Genomic DNA, 12,409 nt, shown 5'->3' with positions numbered 1-12,409 from the left:
TTGTTGGCTCCCCTCTTCCGGGAGGGGAGCACAGTCTTTGGCTCCCAGTGCCTTGCTCGGGTGAGAACTCGGGCAGGTATTGGGGGTAAGATTGGGTCGCCTCTGGCTCCGGCTGGAGGTGGCTATTTGTCCCTGTTCCTCGCTGTGGCCTTCTGGCTCGGAGGGACGGGGAATGGTTTGGGGGACCCTTCTCCTTTTGGAGAGGGTTTCAAGAAGACCAGCATCCTAGTGCACTTTTTTTTGTGGCACTTGTCACTTTTTTAAGCGCACTCGGGTTTTGTACACGAATTCGGGCTTTCGATAAAAAAAAAAATCTGTTCTTATCAGTTTAATATCTGATACGTCCCCTATCTGGGGACCATATATTAAATGGATTTTTAGAACAGGGAGATGGAAAAAGAGCTTGCTCTGTCCACTCCACGCATTGACCTGGTATTGCAGTATCTCCAGGACCGGTGCACCCCTTCTTTAATGCAGTTTCTAAAATCAGAAAGAATTGAATTCAATGTTTTTTGTTCATTTTGCTTGTTTGTCGGATTTTGGGATGGACTCTTTGGCTTTGCTTTTCTTCTCCTCATTGGATTTTTCATGTTCAAAGTTGCAGAAGCCAGATTACAAGCTCATTTTGGTTCAACTTCAGCAACTGTGCATTGCATTGCCATGTAATGTGATGCAATGCTATCTTTCTAGCTCTCCCTTTTTACTTCCTTTTGGATAAACAGACATATTAGGCAAGCATTTTGGAGCTTTCACCTAAATAACTACAGGTGGTGAGATAAGCTGCACAATATAATTGACCTTTCAGTATATTGTTGCACACACACCATCTATTTAGCAAATGCCCTTGTTATCAACAGCAGCCTTTTAAACTCACCTGAGCTAACAGGTATGTGCGCTGGTTACTCTGCTGCGCTTAAAATTTCTTTTTTGGTTTGCTACAATGCCTTTTCTGAAACGTTGTCTCCTTCTGCTGGAACACTGACTTCTTTCATTTAATGCCTGCAGACTATAAAAGAGAACCCAACCCAAAAAGTTTGGTTGATTAGTCTGTGGCATTCTGTTAAACTGTTGCTTATGGCGGTCTCTGTGAGCTTCTCAGCGACATTCAGCCAGCCAGGTATCCTGCCTGCAGTAGATGGAATGTGGCAATGGAACGCTGGCTGCGCGTGTCATAATAGGCTCTGAGCCTTTATATACCTGTGCACAGCAGCAGCCACCTTCAGTCTGCTGCTGGACAGCCAGCAGCAGCAGCAGCAGGAGAGGTATGTAATCAGGAGCCCTCCTGCTAAGGGTAGACAGCTGCTCGTTCCACCCCACCCCCCGCCTTAATTGGTTCTCCTCCCTTCCAACGGTGTTGAGGCGGGTGGGAACAGCAGGGGGTGAAGGTGCTGTGTTTAAAGAGGTGGAGTTATGCAGATCTAAAACGCGTGGATTGCAGCAGCAGCAAGCCGAAAAGTGCAGGCATGTAAGGGATCTAGAGGTTGACAACATGTCTTCTTAACGGGAGTCCAGGAGCTCATCTCCACAAATGGACTTTTCAGGATCCTTGGGTGGCTCCGTAGTTTGAAACCAATTCTGGTTATCGCTTCTCGGCCTTTTGGCTAAGATCAAGTGTAGTATCTGTTCTTATCAGTTTAATATCTGATACGTCCCCTATCTGGGGACCATATATTAAATGGATTTTTAGAACAGGGAGATGGAAAAAGAGCTTGCTCTGTCCACTCCACGCATTGACCTGGTATTGCAGTATCTCCAGGACCGGTGCACCCCTTCTTTAATGCAGTTTCTAAAATCAGAAAGAATTGAATTCAATGTTTTTTGTTCATTTTGCTTGTTTGTCGGATTTTGGGATGGACTCTTTGGCTTTGCTTTTCTTCTCCTCATTGGATTTTTCATGTTCAAAGTTGCAGAAGCCAGATTACAAGCTCATTTTCGTTCAACTTCAGCAACTGTGCATTGCATTGCCATGTAATGTGATGCAATGCTATCTTTCTAGCTCTCCCTTTTTACTTCCTTTTGGATAAACAGACATATTAGGCAAGCATTTTGGAGCTTTCACCTAAATAACTACAGGTGGTGAGATAAGCTGCACAATATAATTGACCTTTCAGTATATTGTTGCACACACACCATCTATTTAGCAAATGCCCTTGTTATCAACAGCAGCCTTTTAAACTCACCTGAGCTAACAGGTATGTGCGCTGGTTACTCTGCTGCGCTTAAAATTTCTTTTTTGGTTTGCTACAATGCCTTTTCTGAAACGTTGTCTCCTTCTGCTGGAACACTGACTTCTTTCATTTAATGCCTGCAGACTATAAAAGAGAACCCAACCCAAAAAGTTTGGTTGATTAGTCTGTGGCATTCTGTTAAACTGTTGCTTATGGCGGTCTCTGTGAGCTTCTCAGCGACATTCAGCCAGCCAGGTATCCTGCCTGCAGTAGATGGAATGTGGCAATGGAACGCTGGCTGCACGTGTCATAATAGGCTCTGAGCCTTTATATACCTGTGCACAGCAGCAGCCACCTTCAGTCTGCTGCTGGACAGCCAGCAGCAGCAGCAGCAGGAGAGGTATGTAATCAGGAGCCCTCCTGCTAAGGGTAGACAGCTGCTCGTTCCACCCCACCCCCCGCCTTAATTGGTTCTCCTCCCTTCCAACGGTGTTGAGGCGGGTGGGAACAGCAGGGGGTGAAGGTGCTGTGTTTAAAGAGGTGGAGTTATGCAGATCTAAAACGCGTGGATTGCAGCAGCAGCAAGCCGAAAAGTGCAGGCATGTAAGGGATCTAGAGGTTGACAACATGTCTTCTTAACGGGAGTCCAGGAGCTCATCTCCACAAATGGACTTTTCAGGATCCTTGGGTGGCTCTGTAGTTTGAAACCAATTCTGGTTATCGCTTCTCGGCCTTTTGGCTAAGATCAAGTGCAGTGATCTAGCGGTTTCTGCCTTGGTCTTGGCTGGGAGGCGCTTGGGGTACCCGGCTCCTTGGCCTGGGGGGATCGCTACACTTATCGGTGGAGCTAAACCCCCCTGCTGCTATTAGGGAGTCGGATTAGTCCCTGGGCAACGAGAGGCGATCACCTTGTCACCACACATAGCTGTGGGGGGCAACTGTCGCCACACATAGCTGTGGTGGCAACATTTGGAGGATTAGAAGGAAAAAACGGAAGGAAAACGGATCGTTGAGATGGAGTTTTGGAAAAAGAAGAGATGCTTACGTTTTTTTGTGAAACGGGAGACGGAAGAAACTTTTTTGGAAGAAAAATGGATTCTGGAAATTTTGAGGAAATATGAAGTTTTGGAGAAGGATATCTACTGTATGCAAGAAATAAAGCAAGGTAAAGTTTGTGATGTGACTCTAGTTTCTGAGGAAAAGTGCATTCATTTTTTCAAAGGCTGGAGTGAAGAGTATTCTGGGAAAATTGGAGTAAGTGCATCATTCATGGGGAAACCGAAGAGTGTGATAATTTACATGGACAATCCGTTTGTGGAAATAGAGGAGATAATGGTTTTTTTGGAATCTAAATGTAAGATGGTAAAGTTTCAGAAATTATACAGGAACAAAGTTGGTATTTGGAACGGAAAGAGACGTTTTTTGGTGTGGACAACAGGAGAAGAAAATTTGCATAATGGGAGGATTATGGTAAACGGGAGTTCTGGGTATTGTTACATGGAAAGCAGCAAAGGAACTTTTGAAAAGAACTTTGGAGGACAAAAGGAAGATATTGGTGATAAAATGAAGAAGGAAGTTGATGCCATAATTATAGAGGAGAATAAGCAGGGAAAAGAAGTTGAAAGTTTAAAGGTGAAATTGAAGAAAAAGGTAACGGTACAGGAAAATTGTGGATCAAGGAAAGTATCTGGTGAAAAGAAAGAAGTAAAAGAGGAAAAGGGTAAAGTGTTGGAGAAGGTGGTGACTTTCAGAGATGATGAGGAAGAGTATGATAGGGAACAGATGCGGTTAGAGCATGAGGAGGAAGAAAAGAAGTTAAGGGGTTTTGTTGGGAGGAAAGTAAAAGAGAAAAAGGGGATATTTAGTTTGGGAAACCGGGTGAAGTAATGTCAGTGGTGATTTGTTTGGAAACTGTTGAAACTGCAAAGGAATTGTTATGTTTAACTTTATATATATTAATTCAAATGAAAAAATATAAATATAATATCTAAACACGATGATGGAACTAAAATCTTGAGTTTGGTGATATACGATTTAAGATTATAAAACTTAATTTCTGAGTGTTTGGAAAAAAAAAAAAAAAAAAAAAAAAAATCTGTTCTTATCAGTTTAATATCTGATACGTCCCCTATCTGGGGACCATATATTAAATGGATTTTTAGAACAGGGAGATGGAAAAAGAGCTTGCTCTGTCCACTCCACGCATTGACCTGGTATTGCAGTATCTCCAGGACCGGTGCACCCCTTCTTTAATGCAGTTTCTAAAATCAGAAAGAATTGAATTCAATGTTTTTTGTTCATTTTGCTTGTTTGTCGGATTTTGGGATGGACTCTTTGGCTTTGCTTTTCTTCTCCTCATTGGATTTTTCATGTTCAAAGTTGCAGAAGCCAGATTACAAGCTCATTTTGGTTCAACTTCAGCAACTGTGCATTGCATTGCCATGTAATGTGATGCAATGCTATCTTTCTAGCTCTCCCTTTCTACTTCCTTTTGGATAAACAGACATATTAGGCAAGCATTTTGGAGCTTTCACCTAAATAACTACAGGTGGTGAGATAAGCTGCACAATATAATTGACCTTTCAGTATATTGTTGCACACACACCATCTATTTAGCAAATGCCCTTGTTATCAACAGCAGCCTTTTAAACTCACCTGAGCTAACAGGTATGTGCGCTGGTTACTCTGCTGCGCTTAAAATTTCTTTTTTGGTTTGCTACAATGCCTTTTCTGAAACGTTGTCTCCTTCTACTGGAAAACTGACTTCTTTCATTTAATGCCTGCAGACTATAAAAGAGAACCCAACCCAAAAAGTTTGGTTGATTAGTCTGTGGCATTCTGTTAAACTGTTGCTTATGGCGGTCTCTGTGAGCTTCTCAGCGACATTCAGCCAGCCAGGTATCCTGCCTGCAGTAGATGGAATGTGGCAATGGAACGCTGGCTGCGCGTGTCATAATAGGCTCTGAGCCTTTATATACCTGTGCACAGCAGCAGCCACCTTCAGTCTGCTGCTGGACAGCCAGCAGCAGCAGCAGCAGGAGAGGTATGTAATCAGGAGCCCTCCTGCTAAGGGTAGACAGCTGCTCGTTCCACCCCACCCCCCGCCTTAATTGGTTCTCCTCCCTTCCAACGGTGTTGAGGCGGGTGGGAACAGCAGGGGGTGAAGGTGCTGTGTTTAAAGAGGTGGAGTTATGCAGATCTAAAACGCGTGGATTGCAGCAGCAGCAAGCCGAAAAGTGCAGGCATGTAAGGGATCTAGAGGTTGACAACATGTCTTCTTAACGGGAGTCCAGGAGCTCATCTCCACAAATGGACTTTTCAGGATCCTTGGGTGGCTCCGTAGTTTGAAACCAATTCTGGTTATCGCTTCTCGGCCTTTTGGCTAAGATCAAGTGTAGTATCTGTTCTTATCAGTTTAATATCTGATACGTCCCCTATCTGGGGACCATATATTAAATGGATTTTTAGAACAGGGAGATGGAAAAAGAGCTTGCTCTGTCCACTCCACGCATTGACCTGGTATTGCAGTATCTCCAGGACCGGTGCACCCCTTCTTTAATGCAGTTTCTAAAATCAGAAAGAATTGAATTCAATGTTTTTTGTTCATTTTGCTTGTTTGTCGGATTTTGGGATGGACTCTTTGGCTTTGCTTTTCTTCTCCTCATTGGATTTTTCATGTTCAAAGTTGCAGAAGCCAGATTACAAGCTCATTTTGGTTCAACTTCAGCAACTGTGCATTGCATTGCCATGTAATGTGATGCAATGCTATCTTTCTAGCTCTCCCTTTTTACTTCCTTTTGGATAAACAGACATATTAGGCAAGCATTTTGGAGCTTTCACCTAAATAACTACAGGTGGTGAGATAAGCTGCACAATATAATTGACCTTTCAGTATATTGTTGCACACACACCATCTATTTAGCAAATGCCCTTGTTATCAACAGCAGCCTTTTAAACTCACCTGAGCTAACAGGTATGTGCGCTGGTTACTCTGCTGCGCTTAAAATTTCTTTTTTGGTTTGCTACAATGCCTTTTCTGAAACGTTGTCTCCTTCTGCTGGAACACTGACTTCTTTCATTTAATGCCTGCAGACTATAAAAGAGAACCCAACCCAAAAAGTTTGGTTGATTAGTCTGTGGCATTCTGTTAAACTGTTGCTTATGGCGGTCTCTGTGAGCTTCTCAGCGACATTCAGCCAGCCAGGTATCCTGCCTGCAGTAGATGGAATGTGGCAATGGAACGCTGGCTGCGCGTGTCATAATAGGCTCTGAGCCTTTATATACCTGTGCACAGCAGCAGCCACCTTCAGTCTGCTGCTGGACAGCCAGCAGCAGCAGCAGCAGGAGAGGTATGTAATCAGGAGCCCTCCTGCTAAGGGTAGACAGCTGCTCGTTCCACCCCACCCCCCGCCTTAATTGGTTCTCCTCCCTTCCAACGGTGTTGAGGCGGGTGGGAACAGCAGGGGGTGAAGGTGCTGTGTTTAAAGAGGTGGAGTTATGCAGATCTAAAACGCGTGGATTTCAGCAGCAGCAAGCCGAAAAGTGCAGGCATGTAAGGGATCTAGAGGTTGACAACATGTCTTCTTAACGGGAGTCCAGGAGCTCATCTCCACAAATGGACTTTTCAGGATCCTTGGGTGGCTCCGTAGTTTGAAACCAATTCTGGTTATCGCTTCTCGGCCTTTTGGCTAAGATCAAGTGTAGTATCTGTTCTTATCAGTTTAATATCTGATACGTCCCCTATCTGGGGACCATATATTAAATGGATTTTTAGAACAGGGAGATGGAAAAAGAGCTTGCTCTGTCCACTCCACGCATTGACCTGGTATTGCAGTATCTCCAGGACCGGTGCACCCCTTCTTTAATGCAGTTTCTAAAATCAGAAAGAATTGAATTCAATGTTTTTTGTTCATTTTGCTTGTTTGTCGGATTTTGGGATGGACTCTTTGGCTTTGCTTTTCTTCTCCTCATTGGATTTTTCATGTTCAAAGTTGCAGAAGCCAGATTACAAGCTCATTTTGGTTCAACTTCAGCAACTGTGCATTGCATTGCCATGTAATGTGATGCAATGCTATCTTTCTAGCTCTCCCTTTTTACTTCCTTTTGGATAAACAGACATATTAGGCAAGCATTTTGGAGCTTTCACCTAAATAACTACAGGTGGTGAGATAAGCTGCACAATATAATTGACCTTTCAGTATATTGTTGCACACACACCATCTATTTAGCAAATGCCCTTGTTATCAACAGCAGCCTTTTAAACTCACCTGAGCTAACAGGTATGTGCGCTGGTTACTCTGCTGCGCTTAAAATTTCTTTTTTGGTTTGCTACAATGCCTTTTCTGAAACGTTGTCTCCTTCTGCTGGAACACTGACTTCTTTCATTTAATGCCTGCAGACTATAAAAGAGAACCCAACCCAAAAAGTTTGGTTGATTAGTCTGTGGCATTCTGTTAAACTGTTGCTTATGGCGGTCTCTGTGAGCTTCTCAGCGACATTCAGCCAGCCAGGTATCCTGCCTGCAGTAGATGGAATGTGGCAATGGAACGCTGGCTGCGCGTGTCATAATAGGCTCTGAGCCTTTATATACCTGTGCACAGCAGCAGCCACCTTCAGTCTGCTGCTGGACAGCCAGCAGCAGCAGCAGCAGGAGAGGTATGTAATCAGGAGCCCTCCTGCTAAGGGTAGACAGCTGCTCGTTCCACCCCACCCCCCGCCTTAATTGGTTCTCCTCCCTTCCAACGGTGTTGAGGCGGGTGGGAACAGCAGGGGGTGAAGGTGCTGTGTTTAAAGAGGTGGAGTTATGCAGATCTAAAACGCGTGGATTGCAGCAGCAGCAAGCCGAAAAGTGCAGGCATGTAAGGGATCTAGAGGTTGACAACATGTCTTCTTAACGGGAGACCAGGAGCTCATCTCCACAAATGGACTTTTCAGGATCCTTGGGTGGCTCCGTAGTTTGAAACCAATTCTGGTTATCGCTTCTCGGCCTTTTGGCTAAGATCAAGTGTAGTATCTTTCGAAAAGGCGGTTTTGGATGTTGGCCGCCCTAGTAGATTGATACATTATGCACACTGGGGTTTAGGCGCTTGTTAGTACGCCAGGTGGCTAATATAGTCATCTGGTGGAAAGCATGGCCCCCCAGGATTGACGCCATTGGGCCGGGGAAGATCGAAAGCCCGAAGTGTGAAGTGCCCCAGGAGTGGTGACCCTGGGGTGCCTTAACTCACTGGGATTGGGAACCCCACTTGAGTTTATGGCACATTTGCACAAGCACTTCAAATTTTCTTTCTTCGCACACACCCTTATTCCGGGCCTTCTGGCCTTAGGATGGGGAATTTTTCAATTCCCGGTCGAAGGTCCGGGCAGTATTATACTGTGAAACCTTCACTATTTATTTAATTTCTTTGTCACTGTGTGTCCACTTATTCACGTGTGTCACGTCCTACTAGGATTTTGTTGGGATGCGGTTCCCTTACGGGTTCCTCTCTTGGCAGGTCTAGGGGGGGAGTGTGTGGCCATCAGGTTCCGCTCCCCCCTGAACCCCCCTGGCTCTCCTCTTTCGGGAGGAGAGCGTTGTTGGCTCCCCTCTTCTGGGAGGGGAGCACAGTCTTTGGCTCCCAGTGCCTTGCTCGGGTGAGAACTCGGGCAGGTGCTGGGGGTAAGATTGGGTCGCCTCTGGCTTCGGCTGGAGGTGGCTTTTTGTCCCTGTTCCTCGCTGTGGCCTTTTGGCTCGGAGGGACGGGGAATGGTTTGGGGGACCCTTCTCCTTTTGGAGAGGGTTTCAAGAAGACCAGCATCCTAGTGCACTTTTTTTGTGGCACTTGTCACTTTTTTAAGCGCACTCGGGTTTTGTACACGAATTCGGGCTTTCGATAAAAAAAAAAAAAATCTGTTCTTATCAGTTTAATATCTGATACGTCCCCTATCTGGGGACCATATATTAAATGGATTTTTAGAACAGGGAGATGGAAAAAGAGCTTGCTCTGTCCACTCCACGCATTGACCTGGTATTGCAGTATCTCCAGTACCGGTGCACCCCTTCTTTAATGCAGTTTCTAAAATCAGAAAGAATTGAATTCAATGTTTTTTGTTCATTTTGCTTGTTTGTCGGATTTTGGGATGGACTCTTTGGCTTTGCTTTCTTCTCCTCATTGGATTTTTCATGTTCAAAGTTGCAGAAGCCAGATTACAAGCTCATTTTGGTTCAACTTCAGCAACTGTGCATTGCATTGCCATGTAATGTGATGCAATGCTATCTTTCTAGCTCTCCCTTTTTACTTCCTTTTGGATAAACAGACATATTAGGCAAGCATTTTGGAGCTTTCACCTAAATAACTACAGGTGGTGAGATAAGCTGCACAATATAATTGACCTTTCAGTATATTGTTGCACACACACCATCTATTTAGCAAATGCCCTTGTTATCAACAGCAGCCTTTTAAACTCACCTGAGCTAACAGGTATGTGCGCTGGTTACTCTGCTGCGCTTAAAATTTCTTTTTTGGTTTGCTACAATGCCTTTTCTGAAACGTTGTCTCCTTCTGCTGGAACACTGACTTCTTTCATTTAATGCCTGCAGACTATAAAAGAGAACCCAACCCAAAAAGTTTGGTTGTTTAGTCTGTGGCATTCTGTTAAACTGTTGCTTATGGCGGTCTCTGTGAGCTTCTCAGCGACATTCAGCCAGCCAGGTATCCTGCCTGCAGTAGATGGAATGTGGCAATGGAACGCTGGCTGCGCGTGTCATAATAGGCTCTGAGCCTTTATATACCTGTGCACAGCAGCAGCCACCTTCAGTCTGCTGCTGGACAGCCAGCAGCAGCAGCAGCAGGAGAGGTATGTAATCAGGAGCCCTCCTGCTAAGGGTAGACAGCTGCTCGTTCCACCCCACCCCCCGCCTTAATTGGTTCTCCTCCCTTCCAACGGTGTTGAGGCGGGTGGGAACAGCAGGGGGTGAAGGTGCTGTGTTTAAAGAGGTGGAGTTATGCAGATCTAAAACGCGTGGATTGCAGCAGCAGCAAGCCGAAAAGTGCAGGCATGTAAGGGATCTAGAGGTTGACAACATGTCTTCTTAACGGGAGTCCAGGAGCTCATCTCCACAAATGGACTTTTCAGGATCCTTGGGTGGCTCCGTAGTTTGAAACCAATTCTGGTTATCGCTTCTCGGCCTTTTGGCTAAGATCAAGTGTAGTATCTGTTCTTATCAGTTTAATATCTGATACGTCCCCTATCTGGGGACTATATATTAAATGGATTTTTAGAACAGGGAGATGGAAAAAGAGCTTGCTCTGTCCACTCCACGCATTGACCTGGTATTGCAGTATCTCCAGGACCGGTGCACCCCTTCTTTAATGCAGTTTCTAAAATCAGAAAGAATTGAATTCAATGTTTTTTGTTCATTTTGCTTGTTTGTCGGATTTTGGGATGGACTCTTTGGCTTTGCTTTTCTTCTCCTCATTGGATTTTTCATGTTCAAAGTTGCAGAAGCCAGATTACAAGCTCATTTTTGTTCAACTTCAGCAACTGTGCATTGCATTGCCATGTAATGTGATGCAATGCTATCTTTCTAGCTCTCCCTTTTTACTTCCTTTTGGATAAACAGACATATTAGGCAAGCATTTTGGAGCTTTCACCTAAATAACTACAGGTGGTGAGATAAGCTGCACAATATAATTGACCTTTCAGTATATTGTTGCACACACACCATCTATTTAGCAAATGCCCTTGTTATCAACAGCAGCCTTTTAAACTCACCTGAGCTAACAGGTATGTGCGCTGGTTACTCTGCTGCGCTTAAAATTTCTTTTTTGGTTTGCTACAATGCCTTTTCTGAAACGTTGTCTCCTTCTGCTGGAACACTGACTTCTTTCATTTAATGCCTGCAGACTATAAAAGAGAACCCAACCCAAAAAGTTTGGTTGATTAGTCTGTGGCATTCTGTTAAACTGTTGCTTATGGCGGTCTCTGTGAGCTTCTCAGCGACATTCAGCCAGCCAGGTATCCTGCCTGCAGTAGATGGAATGTGGCAATGGAACGCTGGCTGCGCGTGTCATAATAGGCTCTGAGCCTTTATATACCTGTGCACAGCAGCAGCCACCTTCAGTCTGCTGCTGGACAGCCAGCAGCAGCAGCAGCAGGAGAGGTATGTAATCAGGAGCCCTCCTGCTAAGGGTAGACAGCTGCTCGTTCCACCCCACCCCCTGCCTTAATTGGTTCTCCTCCCTTCCAACGGTGTTGAGGCGGGTGGGAACAGCAGGGGGTGAAGGTGCTGTGTTTAAAGAGGTGGAGTTATGCAGATCTAAAACGCGTGGATTGCAGCAGCAGCAAGCCGAAAAGTGCAGGCATGTAAGGGATCTAGAGGTTGACAACATGTCTTCTTAACGGGAGTCCAGGAGCTCATCTCCACAAATGGACTTTTCAGGATCCTTGGGTGGCTCCGTAGTTTGAAACCAATTCTGGTTATCGCTTCTCGGCCTTTTGGCTAAGATCAAGTGTAGTATCTTTCGAAAAGGCGGTTTTGGATGTTGGCCGCCCTAGTAGATTGATACATTATGCACACTGGGGTTTAGGCGCTTGTTAGTACGCCAGGTGGCTAATATAGTCATCTGGTGGAAAGCATGGCCCCCCAGGATCGACGCCATTGGGCCGGGGAAGATCGAAAGCCCGAAGTGTGAAGTGCCCCAGGAGTGGTGACCCTGGGGTGCCTTAACTCACTGGGATTGGGAACCCCACTTGAGTTTATGGCACATTTGCACAAGCACTTCAAATTTTCTTTCTTCGCACACACCCTTATTCCGGGCCTTCTGGCCTTAGGATGGGGAATTTTTCAATTCCCGGTCGAAGGTCCGGGCAGTATTATACTGTGAAACCTTCACTATTTATTTAATTTCTTTGTCACTGTGTGTCCACTTATTCACGTGTGTCACGTCCTACTAGGATTTTGTTGGGATGCGGTTCCCTTACGGGTTCCTCTCTTGGCAGGTCTAGGGGGGGAGTGTGTGGCCATCAGGTTCCGCTCCCCCCTGAACCCCCCTGGCTCTCCTCTTTCGGGAGGAGAGCGTTGTTGGCTCCCCTCTTCTGGGAGGGGAGCACAGTCTTTGGCTCCCAGTGCCTTGCTCGGGTGAGAACTCGGGCAGGTGCTGGGGGTAAGATTGGGTCGCCTCTGGCTTCGGCTGGAGGTGGCTTTTTGTCCCTGTTCCTCGCTGTGGCCTTTTGGCTCGGAGGGACGGGGAATGGTTTGG

The 12,409-nt window shown here is 45.5% G+C and overlaps 7 non-coding genes and 2 pseudogenes across 7 annotated transcripts; all 9 read left to right on the top strand.

Annotated features, from left to right (window-relative positions):
- Window positions 1-283: 283 nt before the first annotated feature.
- On the top strand, window positions 284-466 carry LOC141227141 (U2 spliceosomal RNA). The gene has a single exon (XR_012294247.1). It is a non-coding gene; the product is annotated as a U2 spliceosomal RNA (small nuclear RNA).
- A 1,115-nt stretch (window positions 467-1,581) lies between these two features.
- LOC141227620 (U2 spliceosomal RNA) lies at window positions 1,582-1,772 on the top strand. The gene has a single exon (XR_012294609.1). It is a non-coding gene; the product is annotated as a U2 spliceosomal RNA (small nuclear RNA).
- A 2,445-nt stretch (window positions 1,773-4,217) lies between these two features.
- On the top strand, window positions 4,218-4,415 carry LOC141227234 (U2 spliceosomal RNA). Its single transcript, XR_012294323.1, has one exon. It is a non-coding gene; the product is annotated as a U2 spliceosomal RNA (small nuclear RNA).
- A 1,115-nt stretch (window positions 4,416-5,530) lies between these two features.
- Window positions 5,531-5,721, top strand: LOC141227619 (U2 spliceosomal RNA). Its single transcript, XR_012294608.1, has one exon. It is a non-coding gene; the product is annotated as a U2 spliceosomal RNA (small nuclear RNA).
- Window positions 5,722-6,836: 1,115 nt separating this feature from the next.
- LOC141227617 (U2 spliceosomal RNA) lies at window positions 6,837-7,027 on the top strand. The gene has a single exon (XR_012294606.1). It is a non-coding gene; the product is annotated as a U2 spliceosomal RNA (small nuclear RNA).
- A 1,115-nt stretch (window positions 7,028-8,142) lies between these two features.
- Window positions 8,143-8,234, top strand: LOC141227341 (U2 spliceosomal RNA; annotated as a pseudogene).
- A 789-nt stretch (window positions 8,235-9,023) lies between these two features.
- Window positions 9,024-9,209, top strand: LOC141227267 (U2 spliceosomal RNA). The gene has a single exon (XR_012294340.1). It is a non-coding gene; the product is annotated as a U2 spliceosomal RNA (small nuclear RNA).
- Window positions 9,210-10,323: 1,114 nt separating this feature from the next.
- LOC141227363 (U2 spliceosomal RNA) lies at window positions 10,324-10,514 on the top strand. The gene has a single exon (XR_012294360.1). It is a non-coding gene; the product is annotated as a U2 spliceosomal RNA (small nuclear RNA).
- Window positions 10,515-11,629: 1,115 nt separating this feature from the next.
- On the top strand, window positions 11,630-11,721 carry LOC141227340 (U2 spliceosomal RNA; annotated as a pseudogene).
- The last annotated feature ends 688 nt before the right edge of the window (window positions 11,722-12,409 follow it).

This window comes from Phyllobates terribilis, unplaced genomic scaffold (genome assembly GCF_046119375.1).
Source record: "Phyllobates terribilis strain yellow unplaced genomic scaffold, ASM4611937v1 Scaffold_416__1_contigs__length_1633014, whole genome shotgun sequence".
Classification (NCBI taxonomy): domain Eukaryota; kingdom Metazoa; phylum Chordata; class Amphibia; order Anura; family Dendrobatidae; genus Phyllobates; species Phyllobates terribilis.
The sequence above is the reverse complement of the archived record's forward strand: the minus strand, read 5'-3'. Positions and strand labels throughout refer to the sequence as shown.